The sequence below is a fragment of the Oncorhynchus nerka genome, linkage group LG23 (genome assembly GCF_034236695.1).
Source record: "Oncorhynchus nerka isolate Pitt River linkage group LG23, Oner_Uvic_2.0, whole genome shotgun sequence".
In the NCBI taxonomy this organism is placed as follows: Eukaryota; Metazoa; Chordata; class Actinopteri; order Salmoniformes; family Salmonidae; genus Oncorhynchus; species Oncorhynchus nerka.
This window is the reverse complement of record NC_088418.1, coordinates 8060217-8074809: the sequence shown is the minus strand read 5'-3', so window position 1 is coordinate 8074809 and position 14593 is coordinate 8060217. Positions and strand designations below refer to the sequence as shown.

The following is a 14593-nucleotide window of genomic DNA, read 5'->3' as shown; positions in this document are numbered from 1 at the left end:
CATTCCTCTGACAAGCATGTACACACACACACACACACACACACTCCTAGGCACGTTTTCTTCTACAGGACAAATCAGTCTGCTGCAGAGTAGCTCATGGATGAACACACACCATCTCTGATGTATCACGCTGTCATACTCCGGCTTACATTCATCACCATCCCTCCCCTGCTGCTATTCATTCTTCTTCTGATCCTTTCATCCTCTACGTCTCCGTTTCCTCTCTCTCTTTCCCTCTCTCTCTCTCTTTCCCTCTCTCTCTCTCTCTCTCTCTCTCTCTCTCCTCTTTCCCCTCTCCCCTCTCCCCTCTCTCCCTCTCTCCCTCTCTCTCCTTCTCTCTCTTTCTCTCTGGCGGTATGACATTGATTCCAAGGTTGGGGTGCTGTTGACAGGGTTGCTGTTGAATATTTCAGATGGTGTTTCAGTGACTTTGTGTTCTGCTAAGGGAAAGATGGGATATCCAGAGCTGGGTGTGTGTTAGCAGTGAAATGGGTAGTTGGCCTCTGGAAGCAACGTCAGCACAAGCACTGTTTGTCGGGAGCATGAAATGGGTTTCCGTGGCAGAGCAGCTGCACACAAGCCTAACGCTTTGAACACGCCGACAGTGTCGTGGCGCAAAACATCATCTAGATGTGTGAGCAACAAAAGCTCCACATTCACCTTCTGCTACCATTTCTGTCAAGTCGTCTACTCATACTGTTAAAGTCGGTAGTTTACATACACTTAGGTTGGAGTCATTAAAACTCGTTTTTCAACCACTCCACAAATTTCTTGTTAACAAACTATAGTTTTGGCAAGTCGGTTAGGACATCTACTTGGTGCATGACACAAGTCATGTTTCCAACAATTGTTTACAGACACATTATTTCACTTATAATTCACTGTATCACAATTCCAGTGGGTCAGAAGTTTACATACACTAAGTTGACTGTGCCTTTTAAACAGCTTGGAAAATTCCAGAAAATGATGTCATGGCTTCAGAAGCTTCTGATTGGCTAATTGACATAAGTAGAGGTCGACCGACTATGATTTTTCAACGCCAATACCGATTATTGGAGGACAAAAAATGCTGAAATGTGCCAGACTGTCAGAGGAGTCACGCAATAAAATGCAAATTAAAATGAATAATTACTTAAAAATCATACAATGTGATTTTCTGGATTTTTGTTTTAGATTCCGTCTCTCACAGTTGAAGTGTACCTATGATTAAAATAATTACAGACCTCTACATGCTTTGTAAGTAGGAAAACCTGCAAAATGGTCAATGTATCAAATACTTGTTCTCACCACTGTATTTCAAGGCCTACCTTCAAACTCAGCGCCTCTTTGCTTGACATCATGGGAAAATCTAAAGAAATCAGCCAAGACCTCAGAAAGAAAATTGTAGATCTCCACAAGTCTGGTTGATCCTTGGGAGCAATTTCTAAATGCCTGAAGGTACCACGTTCATCTGTACAAACAATAGTACACAAGTGTAAACACCATGGGACCACGCAGCTGTCATACCGCTCAGGAAGGAGACGCGTTCTGTCTCCTAGAGGTGAACGTACTGTGGTGCGAAAAGTGCAAATATATCCTAGAACAACAGCTAAGGACCTTGTGAAGATGCTGGAGGAAACCGGTACAAAAGTATCTATATCCACAGTAAAATGAGTCCTATATTGACATAACCTGAAAGGCCGCTCAGCAAGGAAGAAGCCACTGCTCAAAAACCACCATAAAAAATCCAGACTACGGTTTGCAACTGCACATGGGGACAAAGATCGTACTTTTTGGAGAAATGTCCTCTGGTCTGATGAAATTAAAACAGTTCTGTTTGGCCATAATGACCATCGTTATGTTTGGAGGAAAAGGGGGAGGCTTGCAAGCCGAAGAACACCATCCCAACCGTGAAGCACGGGGGTGGCAGCATCATGTTGTGGGGTTGCTTTGCTGCAGGAGGGACTGGTGCACTTCACAAAATAGATGGCATCATGAGAGAGGGAAATTATGTGGATATATTGAAGCATCTCAAGACATCAGTCAGGAAGGTAAAGCTTGGTTGCAAATGTGTCTTCCAAATGGACAATGACCCCAAGCATACTTCCAAAGTTGTGGCAAAATGGCTTAAGGACAACAAAGTCAAGGTATTGGAGTGGCCATCACAAAGCCCTGACCTCAATCCTATAGGAAATGTATGGGCAGAACTGAAAAGGCGTGTGTGAGCAAGGAGGCCTACAAACCTGACTCAGTTACACCAGCCCTGTCAGGAGGAATGGGCCACAATTCACCCAACTTATTGTGGGAAGCTTGTGGAAGGCTACCTGAAACGTTTGACCTAAGTTAAAGGCAATGCTACCAAATACTAATTGAGTGTATGTAAACTTCTGACCCACTGGGAATGTGATGAAATAAATAGAAGCTGAAATAAATCATTCTCTTTACTATTATTCTTACATGTCATATTCTTAAAACAAAGTGGTGATCCTAACTTACGTAAGACAGGGAATTTTTACTGGAATTAAATGTCAGGAATTGTGAAAAATTGTGAGTTTAAATGTATTTGGCTAAGGTGTATGTAAACTTCTGACTTCAACTGTATGTTCGATAAACCCAATGTACAACAATGCACTGCAACTGCCTCTGCAACGCAACGCCGCGTTTCATTGGAAATGAATGTAATTCTGGTGTACCAAAATGCAATGACGCTGTCAGCGTGTGTGTTTGCCGTGGCTGGAATGGTGTGAAGCTCATGGACTCTGGATCAGTGGAAACGTGTTCTCTGGAGTGATCAAAATGCAATGACGCTGTCAGCGTTTGCCGTGGCTGGAGTGAAGCTTGTGGACTCTGGAGCAGTGGAGAAACACATTCTCTGATGAATCACACTTCACCATCTGGCAGTCCGACGTACGAGTCTGGGTTTGGCGGATGCCAGGAGAACGTTACCTGTCCCAATGTGTAGTGCCCAACTGTAAAGTTTGGTGGAGAAGGCCCCTTAGTTCCAGTGAAGGGAAATCTTAACGTTACAGCATACAATGACATTCTAGATGATTCTGTGCTTCCATCTTTGTGGACACAGTTTGAGGAAGGCCCTTTCCTGTTTCAGCATGACAGTGACCCTGTGCATAAAGCGAGGTCCATACAGAAAGTGTTTGTCGAGATCGTTGTGGAAGAACTTGACTGGCCTCCACAGAGCCCTGACCTTAACTCCATCGAACACCTTTGGGATGAATTGGAACAGCGACTGTGAGTCAGGCCTAATCGCCCAACATCAGTGACCGACCTCACTAATGTTCTTGTGGCTGATTGGAAGCAAGTCCCCGCAGCAATGTTCCAACATCTAGTGGAAAGCCTTCCCAGAGGAGTGGAGGCACACACACACACTCTCCAACACACACACACACACACACACACACACACACACACACACACACACACACACACACACACACACACACTCTCCAACACACACACACACACACACATTACAGAATGTCTCTCTCTGCACAATGTGATCAGCAGCAGTCTCAGCATAGTAATCAGTATTACATTGCGCTGCTGCTAATCGTTACCGACACACACACATACACACACACTCCCTTGGGTAACAGGGTGTGTGTTACGACTAAAATTAGGTTATAGTTTTTCATCCTGGCAAGCTCTTGTATGTGTGCTAGCTATGCGATCTCTCTCACAAGCAACACACACACATATGCATGCTATACGACACACACACACACACACACACACACACACACTGTCAGGAAGGCAGGTGGATTTTAGACAGTGTTTCATGTGGTGCTATCCAGACTGGTCTGTGTGATCCTGTGTGTCTGTGTGAGACTAGCCTGTGTGTCTGTGTGAATGAGTGTGTCTGTGTGAGACTAGCCTGTGTGTCTGTGTGAGCCTGTGTGTCTGTGTGAATGAGTGTTTCGTTGCAGCTGTCTGGCTCTATGTGTCCTCTCGACATCCTCCCGGACAAAAAGAAAATAGAGATAACGAAGATTCGGCTCAAACCTTTTTATAGTTAGAACAAGTTTTGGGGCTCAAAAGGTATTTATTAAGGAAAGGAAATGTAGTATTATTTAAGGTCTGATGCCCTTTAAGCATCAGCATCAGCAGATATTAAACTGAGGCGTTTCTTGCTTCGTCGGCTGATTCAGAGGTCTAGAGAGAGGCGTTGTAATGGCCTCCTAGAGTCTGTTAACGCACCCGCTACGTTAATCTGAGTAACATAATAAATCCCATCAAAATCCTTCAGTTTAAACAATCTGTTTTTGTTTGTTGTTGTTGTGTCTCAATACACCGCATCGGCCAATGGCGCCTTTCCGTATCCGCGGTGACAGGTGGTCGAGCTACAGCGGTGTTTCTCAGACCGGGAGGTCATCCTGGGACATCTTCTCACGTAAAATTCTGTAGCTTCCGAACGGTTTGACCCACAAAAACTAATATATGATAATATATGATAATATATATATGGTTACCGGGATCCGTCTGGAGGTGGCCCGGTTACCGGGATCCGTCTGGAGGTGGCCCGGTTACCGGGATCCGTCTGGAGGTGGCCCGGTTACCGGGATCCGTCTGGAGGTGGCCCGGTTACCGGGATCCGTCTGGAGGTGGCCCGGTTACCGGGATCCGTCTGGAGGTGGCCCGGTTACCGGGATCCGTCTGGAGGTGGCCCGGTTACCGGGATCCGTCTGGACCGGGATCCGTCTGGGAGGTGGCCCGGTTACCGGGATCCGTCTGGAGGTGGCCCGGTTACCGGGATCCGTCTGGAGGTGGCCCGGTTACCGGGATCCGTCTGGAGGTGGCCCGGTTACCGGGATCCGTCTGGAGGTGGCCCGGTTACCGGGATCCGTCTGGAGGTGGCCCGGTTACCGGGATCCGTCTGGAGGTGGCCCGGTTACCGGGATCCGTCTGGAGGTTGTTTTATGCCTACCCCAAAAATGTGGTTAAATATGTGTTAACAAAATATGATATATACATTGGGGTCCAAAAAGACTGGCACCACTGACTGGCAACGCACAAACAATACTTTAAACAATATGAACAATATCATTATAGAGATAAACTCCAAATACCAACATGAGAGAAATACTGTTAAGAAATAATCATTCCAATAATAATGTTTCAATGGAACCCCAAAAAATCATACAATTATTTAATACAAAATACATTTCACCAACATCAAGGTTTCATAATTATTGGCACTCCTCATTTAGTACTGAGTGCCACCACCTCTGGCAAGGATAACAGCATGGAGTCTTTTCCTGTGATGTTTGACAAGGTTAAGGAACACATTTGGAGCGATTTTGGACCATTCCTCTATGCAGATCCTTTCAAGATCCTTCACATTCTTGGGTTTGTGCTTATCAACTTCCCTCTTAAACTCAGCCTACATGTTTTCGATTGGTTTGAGGTCCGGCCACGACAGAACATTGATTTTGTTGTCACATAACCATTTCTGTGTGGATCTCGAGGTATGGTTTGGGTCATTGTCTTGTTGGAGAGTCCACCTACGGCCAAGTCCCAGCCTTCTGGCAGAGGCAACCAGATTGTCAGTCATAATTGCCTGGTACTTAGTGGAATTCATTATGCCATTTATCTTAGCCAGTGCCCCTGGACCTCTGGAATTAAAACAGCCCCAAAACATCACTGACCCACCACCATATTTCACCGTGGGTATGAGGTGCCCCTGGACCTCTGGAATTAAAACAGCCCCAAAACATCACTGACCCACCACCATATTTCACCGTGGGTATGAGGTGCCCCTGGACCTCTGGAATTAAAACAGCCCCAAAACATCACTGACCCACCACCATATTTCACCGTGGGTATGAGGTGCCCCTGGACCTCTGGAATTAAAACAGCCCCAAAACATCACTGACCCCCTCCATATTTCACCGTGGGTATGAGGTGCCTCTCCTTGTATGCATCTCTGTTTTGACGCTGTTTCTGACCAAAACGTTCCATTTTGGTCTCATCTGACCAGAGCACATTATTCCAATCATAATTTAAATGAAGTTTGGCAAACTCCAAAAGCTTTGCGTCTGTGTCTTAGGGTCAGAAAGGGCTTTCTTCTGGCAACCCTTCCAAAGAGCCTGTGGATATGGAGGTGGAGTCTGATGGGGCTTTCTTCTGGCAACCCTTCCAAAGAGCCGGTGGAGGTGGAGTCTGATGGTGCTTTCTTCTGGCAACCCTTCCAAAGAGCCTGTGGTTGTGGAGGTGGAGTCTGATGGTGCTTTCTTCTGGCAACCCTTCCAAAGAGCCTGTGGTTGTGGAGGTGGAGTCTGATGGTGCTTTCTTCTGGCAACCCTTCCAAAGAGCCGGTGGAGGTGGAGTCTGATGGTGCTTTCTTCTGGCAACCCTTCCAAAGAGCCTGTGGTTGTGGAGGTGGAGTCTGATGGTGCTTTCTTCTGGCAACCCTTCCAAAGAGCCTGTGGAGGTGGAGTCTGATGGGGCTTTCTTCTGGCAACCCTTACAAAGAGCCTGTGGTTGTGGAGGTGTGGAGTCTGATGGTGCTTTCTTCTGGCAACCCTTCCAAAGAGCCTGTGGTTGTGGAGGTGGAGTCTGATGGGGCTTTCTTCTGGCAACCCTTCCAAAGAGCCTGTGGATGTGGAGGTGGAGTCTGATGGTGCTTTCTTCTGGCAACCCTTCCAAAGAGCCTGTGGTTGTGGAGGTGGAGTCTGAGCTTCCAAAGAGCCTGTGGTTGTGGAGGTGGAGTCTGATGGGGCTTTCTTCTGGCAACCCTTCCAAAGAGCCTGTGGATGTGGAGGTGGAGTCTGATGGTGCTTTCTTCTGGCAACCCTTCCAAAGAGCCTGTGGTTGTGGAGGTGGAGTCTGATGGGGCTTTCTTCTGGCAACCCTTCCAAAGAGCCTGTGGTTGTGGAGGTGGAGTCTGATGGGGCTTTCTTCTGGCAACCCTTCCAAAGAGCCTGTGGATGTGGAGGTGGAGTCTGATGGTGCTTTTTGAAACCTGGTGACCCCAAGACACCACCAAAGGCCTGCAATTCTTTCACAGTGATTCTTGGGGTTTTGTTGCTTCTCTCACCATCCTCCTCCCTATCCTGAGGGGCAAAATGCATTTGCATCCTTTATCCGTGAGGTTTTCAACTGTTCCATATCTTTTGAATGTTTTAATAATTGTCCTGACAGGGCTCAGTGGTATATTCAATCGTTTGTGGATCTCCTTGTAGCCATTACCAGATTTATGAAGATCTACAACCATCTGTCTCTTTTCAACTGCCAGTTCTTTTGTTTTCTTCATCGTGTTGGATGACAAAGGGATATTGCATGCGTGTTACCTCATGTTTATACCCTAGTGAAACAGGAAGTGATGTAATGGCTCAATATAGTTCCTAAAGACTTAGATAAACTTAAAGAAGTAGAATTTAATTCCTGTTTTAATGTTGGTAGATGTTATTTACAATCTTTAAAGGTGCCATTAATTATTTAACCTTGATTTGGAGGACATTGATTTTTAATTAAATCAATAAATGATTTTGAAACATTAATAAAATACAGTATTTCTCTCATGTTGGTATTTTGAGTTTATCTCCATAATTATATTGTTTATATTGTTTTTAAGTATTGTTTGTCCATTGCCAGTCAGTGCCAGTAATTTTGGAGCCCAATGTATATACATATATTTCATATTTCTGAGCTTTCTTACATCTCCTAGATAAAGGACAGACACTTCAAAACCCTGATCTCTCTTACATCTCCTAGATATAGGACAGACACTTCAAAACCCTGATCTTTCTTACATCTCCTAGATATAGGACAGACACTTCAAAACCCTGATCTCTCTTACATCTCCTAGATATAGGACAGACACTTCAAAACCCTGATCTTTCTTACATCTCCTAGATATAGGACAGACACTTCAAAACCCTGATCTTTCTTACATCTCCTAGATATAGGACAGACACTTCAAAACCCTGATCTTTCTTACATCTCCTAGATATAGGACAGACACTTCAAAACCCTGATCTCTCTTACATCTCCTAGATAAAGGACAGACACTTCAAAACCCTGATCTCTCTTACATCTCCTAGATAAAGGACAGACACTTCAAAACCCTGATCTCTCTTACATCTCCTAGATATAGGACAGACACTTCAAAACCCTGATCTTTCTTACATCTCCTAGATAAAGGACAGACACTTCAAAACCCTGATCTCTCTTACATCTCCTAGATAAAGGACAGACACTTCAAAACCCTGATCTCTCTTACATCTCCTAGATAAAGGACAGACATCAAAAGGATAAAGACAGACACTTCAAAACCCTGATCTTTCTTACATCTCCTAGATAAAGGACAGACACTTCAAAACCCTGATCTCTCTTACATCTCCTAGATAAAGGACAGACACTTCCTAGATAAAACCACAAAACCCTGATCTCTCTTACATCTCTAGATTCAAAACCCTGATCTCTCTTACATCCTAGATAAAGGACAGACACTTCAAAACCCTGATCTCTCTTACATCTCCTAGATAAAGGACAGACACTTCAAAACCCTGATCTCTCTTACATCTCCTAGATAAAGGACAGACACTTCAAAACCCTGATCTCTCTTACATCTCCTAGATAAAGGACAGACACTTCAAAACCCTGATCTCTCTTACATCTCCTAGATAAAGGACAGACACTTCAAAACCCTGATCTCTCTTACATCTCCTAGATAAAGGACAGACACTTCAAAACCCTGATCTCTCTTACATCTCCTAGATAAAGGACAGACACTTCAAAACCCTGATCTCTCTTACATCTCCTAGATAAAGGACAGACACTTCAAAACCCTGATCTCTCTTACATCTCCTAGATAAAGGACAGACACTTCAAAACCCTGATCTTTCTTACATCTCCTAGATATAGGACAGACACTTCAAAACCCTGATCTTTCTTACATCTCCTAGATAAAGGACAGACACTTCAAAACCCTGATCTCTCTTACATCTCCTAGATAAAGGACAGACACTTCAAAACCCTGATCTCTCTTACATCTCCTAGATAAAGGACAGACACTTCAAAACCCTGATCTCTCTTACATCTCCTAGATAAAGGACAGACACTTCAAAACCCTGATCTCTCTTACATCTCCTAGATAAAGGACAGACACTTCAAAACCCTGATCTCTCTTACATCTCCTAGATATAGGACAGACACTTCAAAACCCTGATCTCTCTTACATCTCCTAGATAAAGGACAGACACTTCAAAACCCTGATCTCTCTTACATCTCCTAGATAAAGGACAGACACTTCAAAACCCTGATCTCTCTTACATCTCCTAGATAAAGGACAGACACTTCAAAACCCTGATCTCTCTTACATCTCCTAGATATAGGACAGACACTTCAAAACCCTGATCTCTCTTACATCTCCTAGATAAAGGACAGACACTTCAAAACCCTGATCTCTCTTACATCTCCTAGATAAAGGACAGACACTTCAAAACCCTGATCTCTCTTACATCTCCTAGATAAAGGACAGACACTTCAAAACCCTGATCTCTCTTACATCTCCTAGATAAAGGACAGACACTTCAAAAGCTTGTTCCCTATGATTTATTGTTGACGGTCTTTTTTTATGCCATTTATGAATGTTTTTCTATAGAATGTGGCTAGTACTATAGCCTATGTTTAATCAAATACTTTTTTTTACCATTTAAAAAATATATATACCTAAAGGCGTCTTAAAATTCTAAATTAAATAGCTAAATTATCCATGATATGACAGTCTTAAAAATACATTTAAAATCCATGTCACCTTAGACTATTTAGAAGTAAGGGTAGTCTAGACGGACACACAGAGCCATAGTAAGGGTAGTCTAGACGGACACACAGAGCCATAGTAAGGGTAGTCTAGACGGACACACAGAGCCATAGTAAGGGTAGTCTAGACGGACACACAGAGCCATAGTAAGGGTAGTCTAGACGGACACACAGAGCCATAGTAAGGGTAGTCTAGACGGACACACAGAGCCATGGTAAGGGTAGTCTAGACGGACACAGAGCCATAGTAAGGGTAGTCTAGACGGACACACAGAGCCATAGTAAGGGTAGTCTAGACGGACACACAGAGCCATAGTAAGGGTAGTCTAGAAGGACACACAGAGCCATGGTAAGGGTAGTCTAGACGGACACAGAGCCATAGTAAGGGTAGTCTAGAAGGACACACAGAGCCATAGTAAGGGTGCTACTACCATTTATGTTAAGTGCGTCTGTCCACAAGAGATTAGACCGACACAGTCCGGCATTGTCACCTCATTTCAACAGGCTGGCCACACTGTCTTCAGCCGTGCGCACTGAGAGCTAAATGTGACTGATTTTCCCTCATCCAATAGGATCGCACGGCCGAATCCATGTCACCAAATGAGTATTCTTCCCCATCTCACATTGAGCTCATTAACAGTTGGTAAAGGGGAAATCTGCAGTTGAAACAATAGCAAAGTGTCCACCCCACCAATGTTTTGGTAAACATAATAAGTAGACATCTGTATGGAACTGCTTATATTTGTGTAAATTTAATTGGCATATGTGAATTGGAAATGTTCTGTGTTTTTTTTTTGCGTATCTCAACTCTCTTGTGTGAGACACCATTGGAGAGTGGGGTCACGGCCAGGGTCGCCGTTGGGGCAATTTGGGTTACTAGCCCAACTCTCTGACCGCTAGGCTACCTGCCGCCATGTAAACAGCTGAGAGATGGAGCTGGTGTGTGCATTCTGTAACAGTTGTCAAGGTCGGGCTTAGTCTGGCTAATGCAGTGTTTGGCAGACTCATTCTCTGATTGACAGTTGGCAAGCTAATCAATGATCGACTGACTGACTGACTGATTGACTGGCTGACTGATTGACTGGCTGACTGGGTGACTGTCAGGTGGGACTTGAGTCTCCATGGAAGAGCTGCACCCCAGGTTTTACTTTGTCACAGTACAGAGATGGATACAGGAACCCACTGCGCTACAGGGCCCACTGCGCCACAGGGCCCACTGCGCCACAGGGCCCACTGCGCCACAGGGCCCACTGCGCCACAGGGCCCACTGCGCCACAGGGCCCACTGCGCCACAAGGCCCAGGTGACTCAAATCAAATATTATTCGTCACATCCTTCACAAACAACAGGCGTAGACTAACAGTGAAATGATTACGGCCCTTCCCAACAACGTGAGGGAAAGAAAATACAGAAATTATTATACCACAAGGAAAAAATACACACTGAGTAACGATAACTTGACTATATACACGGAGTACCAGTACCGGGTTAATGTTCAGGGGTACCAGGTCATTGAGGTAGATATGTACATACAGGTGGGGCTAAAGTGACTAATAATACACAGGAGCAGCAGCGTCTGTGATTAGTCTGAAGGGTTAGTGTGAAGTTACAGTGCAGATAGTTGGCCCATATTGGAATATCTGAGTCCCCAAGTCCCATCCTGCGTCACAGGACCCTCTCTGCTCAGTGGCTCAGTGGAAAGAGGTCGGATGTGAAGTCCCAGGTTCATTCTGTTTGTATCGACATCACAGGACCAGCTTCTACAGGGATACTGGGCCCAGAGAGGACATCACAGGACCAGCTTCTACAGGGATACTGGGCCCAGAGAGGACATCACAGGACCAGATTCTACAGGGATACTGGGCCCAGAGAGGACATCACAGGACCAGATTCTACAGGGATACTGGGCCCAGAGAGGACATCACAGGACCAGATTCTACAGGGATACTGGGCCCAGAGAGGACATCACAGGGCCAGATTCTACAGGGATACTGACATACCCGACACCCTGACGGAGAGACGTACCCTGACGGAGAGACGTACCCTGACGGAGAGACGTACCCTGACGGAGAGACGTACCCCGACACCCTGACGGAGAGACGTACCCTGACGGAGAGACGTACCCTGACTGAGAGACGTACCCTGACGGAGAGACACCCTGACGGAGAGACGTACCCCGACACCCTGACGGAGAGACGTACCCCGACACCCTGACGGAGAGACGTACCCCGACACCCTGACGGAGAGACACCCTGACGGAGAGACACCCTGACGGAGAGACGTACCCCGACACCCTGACGGAGAGACACCCTGACGGAGAGACACCCTGACGGAGAGACACCCTGACGGAGAGACGTACCCCGACACCCTGACGGAGAGACGTACCCCGACACCCTGACGGAGAGACACCCTGACGGAGAGACGTACCCCGACACCCTGACGGAGAGACACCTAGACGGAGAGACGTACCCCGACACCCTGGCGGAGAGACACCCTGACGGAGAGACGTACCTCGACACCCTGACGGAGAGACACCCTGACGGAGAGACGTACCTCGACACCCTGACGGAGAGACGTACCTCGACACCCTGACGGAGAGACGTACCCCGACACCCTGACGGAGAGACACCCTGACGGAGAGACGTACCTCGACACCCTGACGGAGAGACACCCTGACGGAGAGACGTACCTCGACACCCTGACGGAGAGACACCCTGACGGAGAGACACCCTGACGGAGAGACGTACCCTGACGGAGAGACGTACCCCGACACCCTGACGGAGAGACGTACCCCGACACCCTGACGGAGAGACGTACCCCGACACCCTGACGGAGAGACACCCTGACAGAGAGACACCCTGACAGAGAGACGTACCCTGACAGAGAGACACCCTGACAGAGAGACGTACCCTGACAGAGAGACACCCTGACAGAGAGACGTACCCCGACACCCTGACGGAGAGACACCCTGACAGAGAGACTTCTCCGACACCCTGACAGAGAGACGTACCCCGACACCCTGACGGAGAGACGTACCTCGACACCCTGACGGAGAGACACCCTGACGGAGAGACGTACCCCGACACCCTGACGGAGAGACGCCCTGACGGAGAGACGTACCCCGACACCCTGACGGAGAGACGCCCTGACGGAGAGACGTACCTCGACACCCTGACGGAGAGACGTACCCCGACACCCTGACGGAGAGCCGTACCCCGACACCCTGACGGAGAGCCGTACCCCGACACCCTGACGGAGAGACGTACCCCGACACCCTGACGGAGAGACACCCTGACGGAGAGACGTACCCCGACACCCTGACGGAGAGACGTACCCCGACACCCTGACGGAGAGACGTACCCCGACACCCTGACGGAGAGACGTACCCCGACACCCTGACGGAGAGACGTACCCCGACACCCTGACGGAGAGACACCCTGACGGAGAGACGTACCCCGACACCCTGACGGAGAAACGTACCTCGACACCCTGACGGAGAGACGTACCCTGACGGAGAGACGTACCTCGACACCCTGACGGAGAGACACCTAGACGGAGAGACACCCTGACGGAGAGACGTACCCCGACACCCTGACGGAGAGACGTACCCCGACACCCTGACGGAGAGACGTACCCCGACACCCTGACGGAGAGACGTACCCCGACACCCTGACGGAGAGACGTACCCCGACACCCTGACGGAGAGACGTACCCCGACACCCTGACGGAGAGACGTACCCCGACACCCTGACGGAGAGACACCCTGACGGAGAGACGTACCCCGACATCCTGACGGAGAGACGTACCCCGACACCCTGACGGAGAGACGTACCCCGACACCCTGACGGAGAGGCCCCGACACCCTGACGGAGAGACGTACCCCGACACCCTGACGGAGAGACGTACCCCGACACCCTGACAGAGAGACACCCTGACGGAGAGACGTACCCCGACACCCTGACGGAGAGACGTACCCCGACACCCTGACGGAGAGACGTACCCCGACACCCTGACGGAGAGACGCCCCCCGATCCCGACGGAGAGACGTACCCCGACACCCTGACGGAGAGACACCCTGACGGAGAGACGTACCCCGACACCCTCACGGAGAGACACCCTGACGGAGACGTACCCTGACTCCCTGTTTCTCATCCTCGTGCACTCTCCTCCCACTCTCCTCCCCTTCTCCTCCCCTTCTCCTCCCCTTCTCCTCCCACTCTCCTCCCCTTCTCCTCCCCTTCTCCTCCCCTTCTCCTCCCCTTCTCCTCTCCCTCTCCTCCCCTCTTCTCTCCCTCTCCTCCCCTCTCCTCCCCTTCTCCTCCCCTTCTCCTCCCCCTCTCCTCCCCTCTCCCTCTCCTCTCCCTCTCCTCCCCTTCTCCTCCCCCTCTCCTCCCCTTCTCCTCCCCCTCTCCTCCCCCTCTCCTCTCCCTCTCCTCTCCTCTCCCTCTCCTCTCCCTCTCCTCTCCCTCTCTTCCCCTCTCCTCTCCCTCTCCTCCCCCTCTCCTCTCCCTCTCTTTCCCCTCTCCTCCCCCTCTCTTTCCCATCTCCTCTCACTCTCCTCCCCTCTCCTCCCCCTCTCCTCTCACTCTCACTCTCCTCCCCCTTTCCTCTCCTCCCCCTCCTCCCACTCTCCTCTCCCTCTCCTTTAATTCTCTCTCTGTGTGAGTAATTCTGACAGGCCGTGTCTGCCTTTAAAAGGCTTCCTCTCTGCTCAGGGCAACAGTGACATACTGTCTTGTGTTGTCCCTAAACTAATTCAACTCATGTGGAGACCAAATAGGAACTAACTATCGGAAGGAGGGAGGGGGAGGGGTCCTAGCACCTCTTCCCTCCCTGCT

The 14593-nt window shown here is 48.4% G+C and overlaps 1 protein-coding gene across 1 annotated transcript in view; it reads left to right on the top strand.

The window, feature by feature from the left end:
• The window catches only part of mcu (mitochondrial calcium uniporter), a 172449-nt gene that overhangs the window by 94179 nt on the left and 63677 nt on the right, over positions 1-14593 (top strand). The gene's annotated exons all lie outside the window — the stretch shown is intronic.